The sequence below is a fragment of the Anomalospiza imberbis genome, chromosome 32, assembly GCF_031753505.1.
Source record: "Anomalospiza imberbis isolate Cuckoo-Finch-1a 21T00152 chromosome 32, ASM3175350v1, whole genome shotgun sequence".
Taxonomy (NCBI): Eukaryota; Metazoa; Chordata; class Aves; order Passeriformes; family Viduidae; genus Anomalospiza; species Anomalospiza imberbis.
This window is the reverse complement of record NC_089712.1, coordinates 291424-309445: the sequence shown is the minus strand read 5'-3', so window position 1 is coordinate 309445 and position 18022 is coordinate 291424. Positions and strand designations below refer to the sequence as shown.

The 18022-nt window shown below is 55.0% G+C and overlaps 2 long non-coding RNA genes across 2 annotated transcripts; one reads left to right on the top strand and one right to left on the bottom strand.

The window, feature by feature from the left end:
- The first annotated feature begins 825 nt into the window (after positions 1–825).
- On the top strand, positions 826–1700 carry LOC137463944 (uncharacterized). The gene is made up of 3 exons (XR_010994033.1): positions 826–979; positions 1235–1384; positions 1618–1700. It is a non-coding gene; the product is annotated as an uncharacterized lncRNA (long non-coding RNA).
- An 11671-nt stretch (positions 1701–13371) lies between these two features.
- Positions 13372–14540, bottom strand: LOC137463922 (uncharacterized). The gene is made up of 3 exons (XR_010994010.1): positions 14229–14540; positions 13824–13973; positions 13372–13590 (listed from the first exon to the last, which is right to left on the bottom strand). It is a non-coding gene; the product is annotated as an uncharacterized lncRNA (long non-coding RNA).
- Between the last annotated feature and the right edge of the window lie 3482 nt (positions 14541–18022).

The window sequence follows — 18022 nt, the reverse complement described above, 5'->3', positions numbered from 1 at the left end:
GTGCTGGAGGCCGTGCAGCACTGCACCAGCTGTGGGGTCCTGCACAGGGACATCAAACCAGGGAACATCCTGGTTGACCTGGCCACCGGGCAGGCCAAATTGATCGACTTTGGCTGTGGCACCTACCTGCAAGACACAGCCTACACTCGCTTTGCAGGTGAGCCCACGCAGGGGTGTGCTCTCGGGCCTGGCATCTCATGGCCCAACATCTCACAGCCCAAGCTGGCTGTGGCAGCGGGGATTCTCCCTTTTGCTGCCCTTCATGGCACTGAGATTTCAGCTGAGTTGCATTTGAGCAGGGCTGGGTGGGGAGCCAGCTTCCAGCCCTGCTGGCAGACTTTGCCCACCACTCTGCCCAGGACTGGGTCTGGGGCTGGGGCAGCCAGCCCAACAAAAACACGGGTGGGTGGGGGTAGCAGAGAGGGGGGCCGGAACCTGTGTCCCAGCCGGTTTGGTGTGCAGGTGACAAAGGGCTTGGACTGCTCCACTCACCTGGTTTGTTTTCGATTCATGATGTTTTTTGGGCAGTGCAGGCAGGGAGGATGAAGGCATGGTTTTCCCAAGCAGTGGGTGGGTTTTTCCTCCTCATGGTTGGGCCTTGCCAGGACTTCTGCTGCCCTCTTCCAACCCCAGTGGCTTCTTTTCCAACCCCGAGTCTGTACACAAGTCCCAGGTGCTGGCGAGAGGGCATCGGGTCACCCCGTGTGCCACTGGGGCAGCCCCCACACGCCCAGGGATGCTGGGGCCAGGCTCTGGGAGCAGCAGCATCCCCCTGATGAACCCCATCTGTATTCCACAGGAACACGGTCATACAGGCCCCCAGAATGGACCCACTTTCGATTTTACTATGGCAAGCCAGCTACCATCTGGTCCCTGGGCATCCTGCTGCACCAGATGGTCTGTGGGGAGCACCCTTTCAGGAGGAGCCAGAACATCAGCTGGGACCATCAGCTCTCGCTGCCACAACGGCTCTCTCAAGGTGGATTCTCATCTCTGGCCACGGGGGCAATGCCAGTGCTGGGAGACAGCAGCAGCTCGTGAGCATCCTGCTCTGGCAGCTGCTGAGGAGGTGGCACATGTCCTGCTCTCCTGCTCTCCTCCAAAACAGGGAATTGATGGGGGAGTTTAGGCCCAGCTCTGAGCACATCCAGCATGGCCTGGACATGGGAATAGTGGGGCAAAGCCAACAGGAGCCTTCTCCAGCTGACCGGCGGGTTCTGGTTTCTCTGCCCAGAGTGCCAAGATGTGATCAGGCGGTGTTTATCCATGCTGCACTTGGACAGGCCCTCGTTAGAAGAGCTGTTATGTGATCCCTGGCTGCAGGATATTCATCTGCCCTAGAAAAAGGGAGAGAGCCACAGGCACACTTTGATGCAAGGCCCTGGTAAGTTGCAGCTCCACACATGCCTTGGCAATCAGAAGCAAAGGAACCCAGACATTTTGTCCTGCCTGTGTCACTGCCCAGGGGTCATCAGATGGGAACACACAGCCCTTGTGCTGGAGCTGAGCTGCTCTGCCCAGCACTGGTGGCTGCCATCTGAGCTGGTTTTGCTTGTCCTGGTTCCCTGACAGCTCTGGGCCCTGGGCAGAACCCTGACAGCCTGGGCTCACCCCCAGGGAAGGAGAAGGATCCCCTGGAGAAGCTGTACCAGGTGGGGCTGCTGCTGCTGGGGACAGCGAGGACGACATCAAGGATGACAACCTCTTCCTCCACCTGGTCACCGGCAGCTGAGGATGATGGACTTCGATTCTGGCACCTTCTCCAAAGCCAGGCTCCACAGGGAATTTGCAGGTGAGTCCACACGCAGGGGGATGCTCCCAGATTTGGGCATTGCACAGCCTGGCCAGGAACCAAAGGTTCCCCCTTTGCTGGGGCGGATGCAGCTGATCCTTCAGTCGGCTGCCAGGCTGCTTTTGGCAGGGCTGGGGGGATGGGCTGGGGTGGTGATGAAATGGGAGTGGGCTCCTGGCCCTGCCAACAGCCCCAGCACCCACCGTGCCCCGGGCTGGGGCTGGGGCTGGGGCAGCCAGCCCGACACAAACAAACCCCCATGGTGGGAGCAGAGGTGGGACTCCAGAACCTGTGCAGGGGCTGCTTTGCTCTGCAGGCAAGGAAGGGCTTGGGCTGCTCCACTGCCCCTGTTTGCTTTGGGGTCACCGTTATTTTGGGGGGCAGTGCAGGGGGGAAGGGAGAAAGCCTGGGCTTTCCTCACCTGTGGGTGGGTTTTTCCCTGGCATGCAGGGGTTGGGCCTTCCTCAAGTCCCTGACAGTAATATGATTTTTGACCTTTTTTCTTGTTCCCCTTTCTGTCTGTAATCTATTTTCAATAATTTGTTGTGTGTTTTTCTAGAGGAAGCATTCTAGCTGGGGTCCAGTCTGGATCAGGAAGTGCTTGGGAGCAGCTGTGGCGTGGATGGGCCGTGCCCTTGGAGAAGGCTGAGGACATGGTTTGGGACCAGCTTTTCTTCCAGCGGGGGATGGCGTCAGGTGGGTCCCGTCTGCTTGGCATGGTGGGATCAGAGCTTTGGGGAGATGGCAGCGAGCACAGGAGCATCCTGCTCTGGGCAGCTGCTGAGGGCTGGATGTGCCGTGGCCGGCTGCAGGCTGGGCACATGTCCTGCCCTCCTGCTCTGCTCCCAAAGGCAGCAGGGATGGGCAGCTCTATGCACAGCTCTGGGCACGGCCAGCATGGCCTGGGCACCGCGGGCGGCTGGGACAAGGGGACAGGAGCCTTCAGCTGATGGGCGCTTTCTGGTTTCTCTCCTTGCAGCCGGGCTCTGCGGGTGCTGAGGCTGCTCTGGGCTCTGCCAGGGCTCTGCTGGAGCTCAGCACCGGGCCGCAATCAGCCAAAGAAGAAATGGGGTGACCTGCAGCACAGACCTGCTGGAGCATTTCAGCAACACAGCTCAAGTGTGCAGAGTGTACACCTCCCAGGGAAAACATGCCACCACCCAAAAATAAACTTGTTCAATAGCTTCTGAAATGAAATCAATCTGGGATGACCCCAAATGACATTTTGCAGCTTGCTCAAGCTGTAGCTCAGCCCTTCTCTGAACAGTTCTGTCCCCCACCTGCCTTGTACTTCCCAACTGCTCCCTCTTTTCCCCCAGTGAGTTCCCAGCCCATGGCAGTCTCCACCACACTGTTGCCTTCCTTGATGCCCCTCACCACGAGGAAGGCTGAGCCCCAGGCTTAGGGACTCATCCTGTCACGGGCTGAGGAGCAGCAATGTCTCAGAGGTCCAGTGGGATTTTAGTGTCATTCAGAGCTGCTCTCCAGCCCTCAGCTCTCCTCACTGCTGAGTTCCCACTCCCTTGTCCTCGTCCTTGTAGCAGGAGGAGCTCTGTGAATCCCCTTGAGCCTCCCCACTCTTCCCAGCCCACGCACCCACCTCAGTTAGGCTGAAGCTGCAGCTTCTCTGTCTCCTCTGGCACACCAGTCCAGTCCCCTGTGCGGGGAGCCCCAGCCCCAGAGCACAGCACTCAGCAGTGCACTCCGGGCTGGAGCAGCTGCCCTGCAGCCCTGGCTTGGCTCTCTGTGGCAAGGGAATGCTCCCTGTTTGCAGCTGTCCCTGCAGGATGGCCCCAGGGCAGAGCCCAGCCAGGCTCCCACTGCAGTCCCTGGAGCTTGGGGCAGACAGTGGTCCCAGAACCGAGGTTCACAGGGAGCACCCAGAGCTGTGGCTTGCAGTCAGTGTTGGCAAATGTTTTCTCATCTCCTGCAGCCTGTGGGGAAAGCCACCTGTGCTGCCAGGCCTGTGTGTGCCAGGCCTGTGTGTGCCAGGGGCTCTTGGATGTCTCTGTATCCATGGACAGAAGGCTCTGTGTGTGCCAGGGGCTCTTGGATGTCTCTGTACCCATGGACAGAAGGCTCTGTGTGTGCCAGGGGCTCTTGGATGTCTCTGTACCCATGGACAGAAGGCTCTGTGTGTGCCAGGGGCTCTTGGATGTCTCTGTACCCATGGACAGAAGGCCCTGTCTGTGCCAGGGTTTCCATAATGTCTCTGTGCCCATGGGTATGGAATAGCATGGACACTGAAAGTGTCAGTCCTGTTGCTTGCATGCTCCTTCCTTTGTATACAAGACGCATCCATGCACACCCCCATGTACAGATACATTAAAACGTCAGGGAGGGACAGAGATTTCCCCCAGGGCTCTAACTTGGGCATAACTCACCTTTTAGCCGGTGGCCAGGGGATTTTTTTCCCCAGCTCTGTGTGAGAAGGTGTCCAGGAGCTGAAGGAGCAGCATTTAGAAGCAGTTTCAGGATTTCTAGGCAGGAAGTGGAGCTGACAACCATCCACGTAACTCGCCGTATTCATCAGGATGTGCTGCTGGTTCTTTGGGAGTATGGCCCAATGGAGACACGAGCCTTGGAAAAATCCCAGCTCTCTGTGGGTTTGTGCAAAGGGGGAGCAGCAGAAACACTTTGTGTCTGCTTTGGAGACACAAGGCACAAGGAGCTGCGGTGGCAGAGGGTGACCTGGGCTGGTGGCAGGTGAAGTCCTGGTTCATGACATCCCAGAGTGGCACAGGACAAAGCTCCAAGCCCTCCCAACCCCACTGATGAAGTCTTTGTGATGCTGCACATCCTATAGGAAAAGCTGCTGTCACACAATGCACTGGGATTTGTAAGTTTCATTTTCAATACTTTAGGTCCAAGTTTCAAACTGCAATATTTTTGCCCTCAAGAAACAGTCATGCACAATCCATCTCTCATCCTCCTATTGCTTCAACTCCAATTAAAAAAAAAATATTGGAAACAAAACCCAAAGTCTTTAAAAAAAGGATGCTGAGGTCAGTCTGTAAGATGGATCCAGGCCATCAGAACATGCACAAAGCAAATGAGTTCTCCTTTTCAAAAGATCAGTTATCTCTTAATCCAAAGTTCAAGAAGATTTCACTACACATTTGTTTCTTTTTTTTCTCTTTCATATTTTTCTCATTTTTCTTTTCCTTTTTCTTTAAGAAGATAACACATTCTGAAAAAGAAATGTTCAGCAAAATGAGAAACATTTCTGATAAACAATGAAAATATTTACTCCTCTGTTTGCTTTTCTCTGGATATCCCGATGTAAAAAATCTAGCAGATATGAGCAGAGGTGTAAAGTGTTTTCTTTGGTCTAAGCTGGAGTTCAGCACTGCTCACATCCTGCTCCAGCCAAGAGTTGCAGAATTCTTTTGCACATCTCGAGCCATGTGTTTGCAGGCACAGCACCTGCAGTGCTGACACACCAGTGCACGTGAATAACTCTGTTACTCCCTTCCAGATGGAAAAGGCTGCTGTGCCCAGGCAGCTCCAAGGGCAGAGAAAGGAGGGTCTCGTCCCCTGGATCCGTGCCAGTCCCACAGTCCTGGGCAGCAGCCACCGAGCCCTGGGGGAGCAGAGGGCACAGCAAGAGGGACAAAAGCAGGCAAGGTCAGAGACTGGAGAGAGCCAGACCCGGCAGCAGGAACAGCTGCTCCACTGCACTCTTGGAGAAAGCTCTTGGCTGGTTCAAAGCGCTGAAAGGCGTGAAGGGCAGAGAGGAGGCCACACCAAACACTGCTCCTGTTTCCACAGCCTCCCCTCTCCGTGTCCCAGAAGGAATTGGATGGACTGCGTTCTTCTCCCCGAGTCGTCTGGTTCAGCACGAGCAGCTGAGCACCAGGAGCTGAAGGAGCTGAAGCCTCAGGCCTCAAGAGCTGGGCCTGAGGAGACTTTGTGAGCAAATGAATGCTGCTAACATGGACCTGGCTGAATGCAGCAGATGGAATCATGAAATCACAGAATCCTTTCTGTTGGAAAAGACCTCTGAGCTCATCCAGTCCAGCCGGTCACCCAGCAGTGTCGAGCCCAGCACTAAACCACGTCCCTGAAGTGCCAAGGCCTGGACAACAGCCCTGAGTGAGGCCCTGAGCCAAAGGTGGCCTCTGGATGAACCTTCCAACCAAAGGTTATCTTTGTATCTGCTCACTAATGAAATATGCATGGTCATTAGCGCTGTGATAGATGTATCCACTCATTAGTGAAACATGGATTGACCTTTCTGTGTTTAGAAGCCAGACAAGGCCATGAAATCTGACATCTGGCCTTGTCTGGGGCTGAATGGGCAAAGTCACCTCCCTTGGTTCCTCTTGGGCCCTGGCCAGGCTTTGGGAGGAACCCAGGAGGAGGATGAAACCAGATGTTCCCGCACCAGCAGCGCTGTCAGTTTGTTCATTCAGCACTGTCAGAGCTGGGCCCTCTCCCAGCGAGGCTGGAGCCTCACCTGTGGCTGGAGGCACCTGCAGGAATTCCCAGTGTCCAGGAGTGGCTCTGCAGCCCTTGGCTGTGACAGCTTCCCCAGCTGCTGTGTGGATCTGGGGCATGGTAAAGCCTGAGGGTAACTGCTGCTGGATCTTTCTTAATCACTGCTGCAATCTTTGGTGCTGCTGGCTGGGTGCATTGCCGAGCTGCTCCTTTTGTGATTCTTTGCTGCTTTGAGCTACAGTCAATGACACTGAGTCCTTCAGTTGGTGTCTGTGTCTTTGGTGCTGACCCTGCCCACTGGGGAAACAAAACTGGCACAGCCTGGCCAGATCACAACAAAATGTCACTTTTTAAATGTAAATGTGAGGAATCAGTCCCATCAGAAATTCCCAGATGGGAAGCCCTTCTCTGGAGTTCCCTGGCTCTGGAGTGGGCTGAGGTCAGAGCACTGGTGTCAGCAGTGGGGCACTCTGTTAAAAGAGGCTGAACCCCTGGATGTCTTCAAATGCATCCAAAAATTGCATGTGGAAGAAGGCAAAGAATTGTGGGTTTGGGAATATGTGGGTGAAGTTTGTAAATGGCACATTGGAAACAGCACCAACAGAAGGAAGAATTGCTTTTGGAATGCTCCCACATGGAGGGACAGAGGAAGGTTAAAACTTGAGCTCCGGTTCATTTGTGCAAGTGAAATATAATATAATAATTATTATCATCATTAATAACAGTTATATAAAAATAGAACATGATTATACATTTTTTTTCAGATAGAATTAAAAATTGATAATTTGAAATAAGGCTGACAATGCTAATATGTCACCTTTGGCTGCTCACTGTGACACTGAATACCCTACAGAAAAGGACTGGCCAAGACCCAAATGTCACAATAGAACTTTGTGGATTGTGTATAATGAATAAAGGAGGAAGGGATGTTGTGGAAACCCAGGACACCGGGAGGATTTCTCTGTCTGCTCTGGGGTGTCCTGACCCCCAGGGGAGCACTGACTTTGACCCTCATTCATGGAGAAAACTTCCAAAGCCTCAAGGTAAACTAGAAACCACAAAAGTGTGAAATAGATTGTAGAGATTGTAGAGAGGAGTTTAGTATGTCACATGGGTAAGAAATTTAAGCTTTAGGGTTTTTAGTATGTTATAGATGGATTCAAGATTGTTATAAATGAATGCTCCAATTTATTAATTAAAGAAGATTTATTAAATTGTCCAAATATAAATTTAGAGAATAACAACGAAAAGCCACTATCAAAAAAAGGTCAGTGCCGAGCCCGGGATCGGCGCTGGGTGAGACACAGGTTTGACCACTGCAGCATAGGGTCCCCTATGTTCACCCCGACTGTTCTGTCCAAGTGATTTATATATGGTTTTTCTTGCCTGAGGCAAAGTCTCTTTCTTCTTTTCTGGGCTGCACCTATTCATGTGGAGTTCCTTCACTGTGGCAAGTTGAACAGAACCCGTCCGATTGATCTTGATCGTGCTCCTGGAGTTCGGTATTCAGATGTATCTCCCTGATGGTTCTGGTTATCTCACTCTCAACTACTTATAGCGTGTTTCTCGTTGGGCGTTCCAAACAGGTACATGTCACTTAGGGCGTGTAAGTGGTGCCATTGTGTTCAGCTGAATAAGATATACAGAAGTTTATTACATACAACAACTTGCAGAGTAAAATCTCGGACACTTTGGTATATATGGGATTTGACACAGAAAAAGGGAATTAGAGAAAGGGAATTGGCTCATAAAATGAGAAAAAGACGAGAATGGAGATGCGTGAGGCAAAGAGAATGAAGAAAGAAACAAAAAGATTAGCATATAGAATAGCATGGTAGGTTAGTGAACAAATTTTGGAATAGCAACAGCAAACCGTTTTACCAGCTCAAATGTGCAGCTACCAATAAAACAAAAGCAGCCAGCAAAGCAGTTCAGTAATGTTTTACTTTCTAAATGTCCAGAGGGATTCAGCAAATCAGTACAAACATTCTGAAATACCTTGGCTAATGCTGGAGAATAGGAGGGGAACAGAAGCCCCGTGTTTTAAAAATTCTGCACTGGGACATTGAGCAGTCACTGTGGTGGTGAGATGGTTTCTCCTTGAAGCTGATGAGGGACAAAGCAAACCTCCAGCCAGCCACCCTGCTGAGAGCTTGGCAGTAAAGAGCCTGCAGCCAAGTAGGTGCTTTTCATCAGAAGAATTCAAAATAGTGTGCCAATATCCAAACCTGACCACTGATTGGTTTGACCCAACTTCCTGAAAAAATTCATTTCCATGTCAAACCACGACAAATATGTAAAATGTAACATAAGACACTTGAAAAATGATGACTGCCAAAGGATCTGAGTATTAGATCTTTCCTCAAAGAGAATCCTTTTTGCTAACATCTACATGCCAGGAGCTGCAGTGTAGCACCAGGGAGACAAAGGAACCCACCAGTGCTGAAAAGCACCCATCTCAGAGCCGGCCACATCCATTCGTTTGCAAATTAGGTCCTTTTCTCCCTGCTGCCAGCTGCGGGTTTGAAATACTGTGAAGCAACCTACCCGTCCTTGGTGGGGTGCTTAAAAAAACTTACAGAATATTTCTTACCAATATAACATTTTTCATACATCTATTTCTCACAAGCACGAATTATCTAAAATACACATAACAATTCCATGATTCCATCTGCTGCATTCAGCCAGGTCCATGTTAGCAGCATTCATTTGCTCACAAAGTCTCCTCAGGCCCAGCTCTTGTGGCCTGAGGCTTCAGCTCCTTCAGCTCCTGGTGCTCAGCTGCTCGTGCTGAACCAGACGACTCGTGGAGAAGAACACAGTCCATCCAATTCCTTCTGGGACACGGAGAGGGGAGGCTGTGGAAACAGGAGCAGTGTTTGGTGTGGCCTCCTCTCTGCCCTGCACGCCTTTCAGCGCTTTGAACCAGCCAAGAGCTTTCTCCAAGAGTGCAATGGAGCAGCTGTTCCTGCTCCCGGGTCTGGCTCTCTCCAGTCTCTGACCTTGCCTGCTTTTGTCCCTCTTGCTGTGCCCTCTGCTCCCCCAGGGCTCGGTGGCTGCTGCCCAGGACTGTGGGACTGGCACAGATCCCGGGGTCGAGACCCTCCTTTCTCTGCCCTTGGAGCTGCCTGGGCACAGCAGCCTTTTCCATCTGGAAGCTCCCCATGGACAGGGAGTCCCCAGCTCCATTCCTTGCACAAGCTCCAGGAGCCCAGGGCTGCCATCTCAAGTCCCTGCTGGCCCTGGGGGCTCCCAGGTGGGCACAAGTGGGGCAGCAGAGCCAGCAGGGAGCCTGCGAGTCTCTTCCAGCCCTGTCTGCTCTGAGTTTGGGCCTTGGAGCCTCAGGTGGCCAAAGGCAGCTGCTGCTGGTCCCTCTGTGTGCCCGTGTCCAGCAGTGCTGCTCCATCCGTCTGTGCCCAGCAACGGGGAAAAGCCTCAGCCCTGCAGGGCCAGGAGCTGCCGGGCTCTGCCTGAGCAGCTCAGCCAGAGGGAAGGGAGCTGCTCCCCACGGGAACCAGGAGCCAAGGGCTGGAGCACCTCGTTCTGGGGCAGAGCCCAAATTCTGTGAGGGAGTAACAGAGTTATTCACGTGCACTGGTGTGTCAGCTCTGCAGGTGCTGTACCTGCAAACACATGGCTCGAGATGTGCAAAAGAATTCTGCAACTCTTGGCTGGATCAGGATGTGAGCAGTGCTGAACTCCAGCTTAGTCCAAAGCAAACAATTGACACCTCTGCTCATATCTGCTAGATTTTTTACATCGGGATATCCAGAGAAAAGTAAACAGAGGAGTAAATATTTTCATTGTTTATGAGAAATGTTTCTCATTTTGCTGAACATCTCTTTTTCAGGATGTGTTATCTTCTTAAAGAAAAAGGAAAAGAAAAATGAGAAAAATATGAAAAACAAGAAAAAAATTTGTAGTGAAAATCTTCTGTAACTTTGGATTAAGAGGTAACTGATCTTTTTAAAGGAGAACTCATTTGCTTTGTGCATGTTCTCATGCCTGGATCCATCTTACGGACTGACCTCAGCATCATTTTTTTAAAGACTGGGTTTTGTTTCCAATATTAAGATTTTTTTTTTTTAATTGGAGTTGAAGCAATAGGAGGATGAGAGATGGATTGTGCACGACTGTGTCTTGAGGCCAAAAAAAATTGCAATTTGAAACCTGGACCTAAAGTATTGAAAATGAAACTTACAAATCCCAGTGCATTGTGTGACAGCAGCTTTTCCTATGGGATGTGCAGCATCACAAAGACTTCATCAGTGGGGTTGGGAGGGCTTGGAGCTTTGTCCTGTGCCACTTTGGGATGTCATGAACCAGGACTTCACCTGCCACCAGCCCAGTCACCCTCTGCCACCGCAGCTCCTTGGGCCTTGTGTCTCCAGAGCAGACTCAAAGTGTTTCTGCTGCTCCCCCTTTGCACAAACCCACAGAGAGCTGGGATTTTTCCAAGGCTCGTGTCTCCATTGGGCCATACTCCCAAAGAACCAGCAGCACATCCTGATGAATACGGCGAGTTACGTGGATGGTTGTCAGCTCCACTTCCTGCCTAGAAATCCTGAAACTGCTTCTAAATGCTGCTCCTTCAGCTCCTGGACACCTTCTCACACAGAGCTGGGGAAAAAAATCCCCTGGCCACCGGCTAAAAGGTGAGTTATGCCCAAGTTAGTGCCCTGGGGGAAATCTCTGTCCCTCCCTGACGTTTTAATGTATCTGTACATGGGGGTGTGCATGGATGCGTCTTGTATACAAAGGAAGGAGCATGCAAGCAACAGGACTGAAACTTTCAGTGTCCATGCTATTCCATACCCATGGGCACAGAGACATTATGGAAACCCTGGCACAGACAGGGCCTTCTGTCCATGGATACAGAGACATCCAAGAGCCCCTGGCACACACAGAGCCTTCTGTCCATGGGTACAGAGACATCCAAGAGCCCCTGGCACACACAGAGCCTTCTGTCCATGGGTACAGAGACATCCAAGAGCCCCTGGCACACACAGAGCCTTCTGTCCATGGGTACAGAGACATCCAAGAGCCCCTGGCACACACAGAGCCTTCTGTCCATGGATACAGAGACATCCAAGAGCCCCTGGCACACACAGAGCCTTCTGTCCATGGGTACAGAGACATCCAAGAGCCCCTGGCACACACAGAGCCTTCTGTCCATGGATACAGAGACATCCAAGAGCCCCTGGCACACACAGGCCTGGCACACACAGGCCTTGCAGCACAGGTTGCTTTCCCCACAGGCTGCAGGAGATGAGAACACAACATTTGCCAACACTGACTGCAAGCCACAGCTCTGGGTGCTCCCCGTGAACCTCAGCTCTGGGACCAATGTCTGCCCCAAGCTTCAGGGGCTGCAGTGGGAGCCTGGCTGGGCTCTGCCCTGGGGCCATCCTGCAGGGACAGCTGCAAACAGGGAGCATTCCCTTGCCACAGAGAGCCAAGCCAGGGCTGCAGGGCAGCTTCTCCAGCCCGGAGTGCACTGCTGAGTGCTGTGCTCTGGGGCTGGGGCTCCCCGCACAGGGGACTGGACTGGTGTGCCAGAGGAGACAGAGAAGCTGCAGCTTCAGCCTAACTGAGGTGGGTGCGTGGGCTGGGAAGAGTGGGGAGGCTCAAGGGGATTCACAGAGCTCCTCCTGCTACAAGGACGAGGACAAGGGAGTGGGAACTCAGCAGTGAGGAGAGCTGAGGGCTGGAGAGCAGCTCTGAATGACACTAAAATCCCACTGGACCTCTGAGACATTGCTGCTCCTCAGCCCGTGACAGGATGAGTCCCTAATCCTGGGGCTCAGCCTTCCTCGTGGTGAGGGGCATCAAGGAAGGCAACAATGTGATGGAGACTGCCATGGGCTGGGAACTCACTGGGGGAAAAGAGGGAGCAGTTGGGAAGTACAAGGCAGGTGGGGAACAGAACTGTTCAGAGAAGGGCTGAGCTACAGCTTGAGCAAGCTGCAAAATGTCATTTGGGGTCATCCCAGATTGATTTCATTTCAGAAGCTATTGAACAAGTTTATTTTTGGGTGGTGGCATGTTTTCCCTGGGAGGTGTACACTCTGCACACTTGAGCTGTGTTGCTGAAATGCTCCAGCAGGTCTGTGCTGCAGGTCACCCCATTTCTTCTTTGGCTGATTGCGGCCCGCTGCTGAGCTCCAGCAGAGCCCAGAGCAGCCTCAGCACCCGCAGAGCCCGGCTGCAAGGAGAGAAACCAGAAAGCGCCCGTCAGCTGAAGGCTCCTGTCCCCTTGTCCCAGCCGCCCGCGGTGCCCAGGCCATGCTGGCCGTGCCCAGAGCTGTGCCCAGAGCTGCCCATCCCTGCTGCCTTTGGGAGCAGAGCAGGAGGGCAGGACATGTGCCCAGCCTTCAGCCAGCCACGGCACATCCAGCCCTCAGCAGCTGCCCAGAGCAGGATGCTCCCGTGCTCGCTGCCATCTCCCCAAAGCTCTGATCCCACCATGCCAAGCAGACGGGACCCACCTGACGCCATCCCCCGCTGGAAGAAAAGCTGGTCCCAAACCATGTCCTCAGCCTTCTCCAAGGGCACGGCCCATCCACACCACAGCTGCTCCCAAGCACTTCCTCATCCAGACAGGACCCCAGCTAGAACGCTTCCTCTAGAAAAACACACAACAAATTATTGAAAATAGATTACAGACAAAAAGGGGAATAAGAAAAAAGGTCAAAAATCATATTACTGTCAGGGACTTGAGGAAGGCCCAACCCCTGCATGCCAGGGAAAAACCCACCCAGAGGTGAGGGAAGCCCAGGCTTTCTCCCTTCCCCCCTGCACTGCCCCCCAAAATAACGGTGACCCCAAAGCAAACAGGGGCAGTGGAGCAGCCCAAGCCCTTCCTTGCCTGCAAAGCAAAGCAGCCCCTGCACAGGTTCTGGAATCCCACCTCTGCTCCCACCATGGGGGTTTGTTTGTGTCGGGCTGGCTGCCCCAGCCCGAGCCCCAGCCCGGGGCACGGTGGGTGCTGGTGCTGTTGGCAGGGCCAGGAGCCCACTCCCATTTCATCATCGCCCCAGCCCATCCCCCAGCCCTGCCAAAAGCAGCCTGGCAGCCGACTGAAGGATCAGCTGCATCCACCCCAGCAAAGGGGGAACCTTTGGTTCCTGGCCAGGCTGTGCAATGCCCAAATCTGGGAGCATCCCCCTGCGTGTAGACTCACCTGCAAATTTCCTGTGGAGCCTGGCTTTGGAGAAGGTGCCAGAATCGAAGTCCATCATCCTCAGCTGCCGGTGGCCAGGTGGAGGAAGAGGTTGTCATCCTTCATGTTGTCCTCGCTGTCCCCAGCAGCAGCAGCCCCACCTGGTACAGCTTCTCCAGGGGCTCCTTCTCCTTCCCTGGGGGTGAGCCCAGGCTGTCAGGGTTCTGCCCAGGGCCCAGAGCTGTCAGGGAACCAGGACAAGCAAAACCAGCTCAGATGGTGGCCACCAGTGCTGGGCAGAGCAGCTCAGCTCCAGCACAAGGGCTGCGTGTCCCCATCTGATGACCCCTGGGCAGTGACACAGGCAGGACAAAATGTCTGGGTTCCTTTGCTTCTGATTGCCAAGGCATGTGTGGAGCTGCAACTTACCAGGGCCTTGCATCAAAGTGTGCCTGTGGCTCTCTCCCTTTTTCTAGGGCAGATGAATATCCTGCAGCCAGGGATCACATAACAGCTCTTCTAACGAGGGCCTGTCCGAGTCCAGCATGGATAAACACCGCCTGATCACATCTTGGCACTCTGGGCAGAGAAACCAGAACCCGCCGGTCAGCTGGAGAAGGCTCCTGTTGGCTTTGTCCCCCTATTCCCGTGCCCAGGCCATGCTGGATGTGCTCAGAGCTGGGCCTAAACTTCCCCATCAATTCCCTGTTTTGGAGGAGAGCAGGAGAGCGGGACACGTGCCACCTCCTCAGCAGCTGCCAGAGCGGGATGCTCACGAGCTGCTGCTGTCTCCCAGCACTGGCATTGCCCCCGTGGCCAGAGATGAGGATCCACCTTGAGAGAGCCGTTGTGGCAGCGAGAGCTGATGGTCCCAGCTGATGTTCTGGCTCCTCCTGAAAGGGTGCTCCCCGCAGACCATCTGGTGCAGCAGGATGCCCAGGGACCAGATGGTAGCTGGCTTGCCGTAGTAAAATCCAAAGTGGATCCATTCCGGGGGGCTGTATGACGGTGTTCCTGTGGAATACAGATGGGGTTCATCAGGGGGATGCTGCTGCTCCCAGAGCCTGGCCCCAGCATCCCTGGGCGTGTGGGGGCTGCCCCAGTGGCACACGGGGTGACCGCTGCCCTCTCGCCAGCACCTGGGACTTGTGTATAGACTCGGGGTTGGAAAAGAAGCCACTGGGGTTGGAAGAGGGCAGCAGAAATCCTGGCAAGGGCCAACCATGAGGAGGAAAAACCCACCCAGTGCTTGGGAAAACCATGCCTTCATCCTCCCTGCCTGCACTGCCCAAAAAACATCATGAATCCAAAACAAACCAGGTGGGTGGAGCAGTCCAAGCCCTTTCTCACCTGCACACCAAACCGGCTGGGACACAGGTTACGGCCCCCCTCTCTGCTACCCCCACCCACCCGTGTTTTTGTCAGGCTGGCTGCGCCAGCCCCAGCCTCAGTCCTGCCCAGTGTGGTGGGCAAAGGCTGCCAGCAGGGCTGGAAGCTGGCTCCCCACCCAGCCCGGCTCAATCGCAACTCAGCTGAAATCTCAGTGCCATGAAGGGCAGCAAAAGGGAGAATCCCCGCTGCCACAGCCAGCTTGGGCTGTGAGATGTTGGGCCATGAGATGCCAGGCCCGAGAGCACACCCCTGCGTGGGCTCACCTGCAAAGCGAGTGTAGGCTGTGTCTTGCAGGTAGGTGCCACAGCCAAAGTCGATCAATTTGGCCTGCCCGGTGGCCAGGTCAACCAGGATGTTCCCTGGTTTGATGTCCCTGTGCAGGACCCCACAGCTGGTGCAGTGCTGCACGGCCTCCAGCACCTGGCGGAACAGATCCCGCGCCACCTCCTCGGACAGGAACCCCCGTGCCCGAATGAAATGATGCAGGTCCTGAGACCGCTTCGGGCGTTCCAGCACCATCAAGATGTATTTGGGGAGCTGAAGCCACTCCAGCAGCTGGACGACACCGGGGAATCCAGTGGAGACCTTGTCCAGCAGCACGATCTCCAGGGGTGCGCTGGTGCCGTCGGGCTGCAGGAGGAGCGCAATGTTGTCAGTGGGGCTGATGCCATGCCGGGGGTCAGGAACCCCTCACCCAGCACGGGATTCTCTGTGCCCTGTGCTGACCCCACGCCCGCTCTCCCTCGAGGTGTCCTGGTGGCTCCCACCCTGCTGGGCCTCGGCTCATCCCCGCCCGGCACGGCCCGGCTTCTGCCGCTGGCCCCGCTCACTCACCAGCTCGCCCCAGTGCCGGACGCGGTTCCTTGGCACCCTTTTGATGGCCACCTGCAAGCCAAGAGCAGCAGCGGGCTGAGCTCGCTGCCCGCCATGCCCAGCCTCAGCCCCAGCCCCAGCTCCAGCCCCATCCTCCTCCTCCTCCTCCTCCTCCTCCTCCTCCCCCCTCTCCCCCTCTCCCTTCTCCTTTTCCTTCTATCCCTCCTTCTCCCCCTCCTCTCCCTCCTCCTCCACCCCCTCCTCCTCTGCCCGCCGCTGGCCCCGCCACTCACCGGGGCGCCGTCCGAGAGCCGCGTGGCCGCGAAGACGCTGCCGAAGCCGCCGCTGCCCAGCAGCGAACCCAGCCGGTACCGCTCCTTCAGGCCCTGCTGCGCCTTCCCTGCGGGCGGGACGCGGCTGTCAGCGCTCGGCCCGGGGCCAGGAGCGGCCCCCGAGCGCCCCCCGACCGCCCCGGGCCGGCCCTCCCCAGGCGTTCGCTCCCGGCAACGGGACAGCGGCGGCTCGGGGGCGGCGGCCGCGCTGCCGAGCGGCGGAGCTCGGGCCGGGGAAGCCGCAGCGGAGGCGGCGGCAGCGGCCGCGCCGCGTGTGTCCTCCGCGGGGCCCGGGAGGAGCCGGGGCCGGGGCCAGGCTCGGGCCAGGCGGAGCCAGAGCGAGGCGATGCCGCCCCAGCCCCAGGCAGCGATGCCCGCCCAGAAGCGCCACCGCCAGCACGGCCAGAGCCGGGCGGAGGCGAGACCCCGGCGGGACGGCCGGGGGCGGGGATGGGGCAGCCCCGCCCGGAGCCGGGGGCGGGCCGGGGGCATGGCCCGGCCGGGAATGGGGAGAGAGAGACTGGGAGAGGAGGGGACAGCGGGAAAGGGAGAGCGGGAGACGGTGCGGGACAGCGGGAGACGGTGCGGGACAGCGGGAGAAGGAGAGGGAGAGGAGTAAGAATCGGAAGTCGACAAAATCACTGCTGCCGCTGCTGCTGCTGTTGCCGCCGCTGCTGCTGCTGCTGCAACTGAAGCTCCGGGGCCGTTTGTCCCCGTGTCCGTTTTTCCGTTGCCCGCTCACCCCCACGCCCAGCCCCCCGCTCCCCGGGGGCAGCCCCTGAGCCTGTCCAAACACGGGAACTTTGCCGTGTTCAGCCCAGACCCAGAGTCTGGACTCCTGCACGGGGGCAGAGGTATCTCCTTGGTCGCTGCCGTGCATTGTCCCCGCTGAGGATCAAACCCTGTCGGGGCACATTTCCTGGCTGAAGGATTCCCTGGTCCTGGCCCTGCACTTATGGCTCCAGCGTTGCTTTCCAGTGAATACTGGAAGGCAGACTGTTTAGGTCATGGTACTTTAGTGTCTAGAACTCGCTAAGTCACTGATCTTAGAGGTGAGATGCATTTGGAATTAATGGGATGGAGAAGTAGTGCACGATGGAAAAAGGCAGCAGAGAAATAAATAGAGGAAAACATCTTGGACTGTTTCTTTCAATTTTCATTTCACTTCTGGAAAGCTGTTTCAGTTTTCCGGGAATCTTCTCCACAGTCCTGTTTGCTCTTCTCAAGAACCTTTCCTGGAGAACCAGGTTGAGCTCCTGTCACAAGATGTGCCACCACCTGCAGCTTCTCTTGGCTTTCCACAGCGGGAGTGCAGCAGGACTTGCAGCAGAGCAGGACAAAGGTTTGGAGAACTTGACAGCTTGTCCTTTCTCTTCCTGGAGAGCTGGGGAGTTGTGCCATTGGTGAGGTTTTCATTGTGACTGTTCCAGCCTTGGGAAACAGGAGGTGGAACCAGGACTTGTTAGGGAATACAAGCCTGACTGAATGCAGAGAAGGAATCTCCAGAGCCCGCAGCCAGAAATGGAGAGTTGTGTGATAATCATTCCCACATCTCCATGGACACCTGGAAAGTGATCTAGAACATGAAAATGGGACAGAGGGAGTTTGTTTCTGTGTTCAGTTTGGGTGATTCTACATCTCCAGTGCTGGTATAAATCAAGAGCACAGTCAGTTCATGATAAGCATCAGAACAGGCTGGACCTCTGAGAGTAGGTGACGGAATGGATTTGAAAAGGAGAAATGCAGGGAATGACTTGGTGGACTTTGTCTGGAAGAAGGGTAATTTTTTCTAATTGTTTCTAGTCCATTGCTTCTGCTTTTGTCCTTCTTACAAGGCCATTTGCATCCCAGATTCCTCATGAAATGAGATCCCTGAGCTTCTGGAAGTGCCTGAAATATGCCCAGTTCTTGCAGGGACACTCAGGCTGAAGCAGGAAGCAATTTTGAAGCAATTGTATTAAACAAAAACCAGTTCTTAAGCAGAGATTGATGTCACTGCCCCCGACCAACCACCATGGGCAAATCTCTGGCTCAGCCTGGAGCAGTGACCTTGAGGGGTGTCCCCACTGCAGGGAGGAATCTCCACAGCCT